A 2,034-nucleotide genomic window follows, 5' to 3' on the forward strand; every position below is an offset into this window, starting at 1 on the left:
TGTTAGGCATAGGATATTTTTGTTTTGTTGCTTATAGACTATTATGTTTAAACGAGGGTGGCACATATGGAATTGTATGCATTTTAGTTTTATCCTGTTAGGTACAGATATTATTGTTTGTTTGAAAATTATATAACGATAGATATATACAGTATGAAGGAATAGAACAGCTTAGTCCACACAGTGGTACAGAGGGCTCAGTTCCACTCACTTCCGTGAAACAGTTAATATACAGAAGTCCTTCAACTCACAAGGGCTGCTTGGTCCAAGGTCAAGGAAGCAGACAGTTGAGGCTTCCAAAGAGCAATGCAGGCAGTCCAGCCAGAGGCAGCAAACAGTAGGGCGGGTTATTAACAGCCAGATGACAGAATCCAACAGTCCCAAGCTCAAGTGATGTATACACTAGCAATGTGGTGAAGCAGGTCTCAAAGGAACCTCAAACTCTAGTGACATGATCAACAGGTTGGGTGTCCCAAAGGTAGTGTAGCTTGCAAGTTGAGGCAGAGAACTAGCCAAGGCAGCTGCACACTGGTCTGATCACCAGAGAGCAAGAGAGAGAGAGAAAGAGGCTGGGCTTGCCGAGCCATTTATCTCTTTGCCCTCCAATCAAACTGTGACCTTATTAATCCCACAGGTTCTTATTGGCTAGATTGGCACAAGAAACCTACTTCTCACACACAGTTTAAAGGGATCTTTTGCAACAAATTTACCCAATGCAATGCATCCTTTGATTTCTTGACAGTTTCCCCAAGGACATTGATTCTGGACCCAAGTAAGATGAAAACCTTGACAACTTCCCATTTTTTTCTCAGTGTAACCTGATGGTGGTGTAGTGGTTACATGTTAGGCTACAATCTGAAGGGTCAGCAGTTCAGAACCACCAGCAGAGAGAACCACCTCGGGAGAAAGACTGGACTTTCTACACCTGGAAACAGTTAGTCTTGGAAACCCAGAGGAGAGCACTACGAGTCAGCATTGACTCGATGGTAATGAGTTTGTTTTTGTTTTTTAATCATAATGTTGCTTGCTGTTCATTGTGAGAATTTTTTATTTCTTTATGTTGAAGAGTAACCCATACAGAAGATTATGCTGTCTTTGAAGCTCTCTTCATTTTTAGCAAGCAAGGTAGGTTGGTCCTTTTGCATAACAAAGTTTGTTAATGAATCTTTTATCCTGACACCTTGTTCTTCATAAAGTCCAGTTTCTTAGATTATTTGTTAAAAATACAGATTGAATAATTACAGTGAAAGGATATGCTTTTCCTGATTTTAAACCAGACAGTGTCTCCTTGTTTTGTTCTAACAACTGCCTCTTGGTGTATGCACATGTTCAATCAGAGCAATTTATTATTCTGGAATTCCCATTCTTCAAAATGAAATCCAAAATTTGTTATGTCCCACACAGTTGAACACCTTTTCATAGTTAATAAAATACATATAAACACTTTCTTGTATTCTCACATTTCAACCATGTGGCTCCTCCAGCTCCAGGGCTCTCACGTAGTTCCATGTGTCTTGTCAATGGGAATTTCTCGCAGGAAGTGTCTGCCTCCAGCGAGCTATTAATCTCCTTAGCGCCTCCAAATGAGGTCATCAAGCTGTGACCTGATTGACAGGCTAAACCCCACCCCTTCACTCATAAGTTTCAAATTGACAACAGATTATGTAACTACCACAGTGCAGGTCATGAGTAGATTCCGACTCATACTGACTAGTGGTCCCTAGACTAATCTTTCTGGAAACAGTTCACCAGGCTTCCTCCCACCCACCTCATAGAGCTGCTGATGAGCTTGGACTTCATTCAGAGAACAATTGTGCCCTCAGAGCTTCACCCTACTGTTGCTCATCTAAATACAGTAGAACCTTATACTCAACCACATCAGTACTTGACATGATCAGATTTCAGTGTGAAATGTTGAGAACATTTTGCCTCAGAGCTGGAACAAAACATTGGAATCTGACCCGATGCACATGATTTTCGTAAACAAAAGCAGTTCGTGTTTTGGTCACTTGGCATTAGTTGGTGTTGTTAGAA

This window comes from Echinops telfairi, unplaced genomic scaffold (assembly GCF_000313985.2).
Source record: "Echinops telfairi isolate 266 unplaced genomic scaffold, ASM31398v2 ScPeMD7_1;HRSCAF=3_1, whole genome shotgun sequence".
Classification (NCBI taxonomy): domain Eukaryota; kingdom Metazoa; phylum Chordata; class Mammalia; order Afrosoricida; family Tenrecidae; genus Echinops; species Echinops telfairi.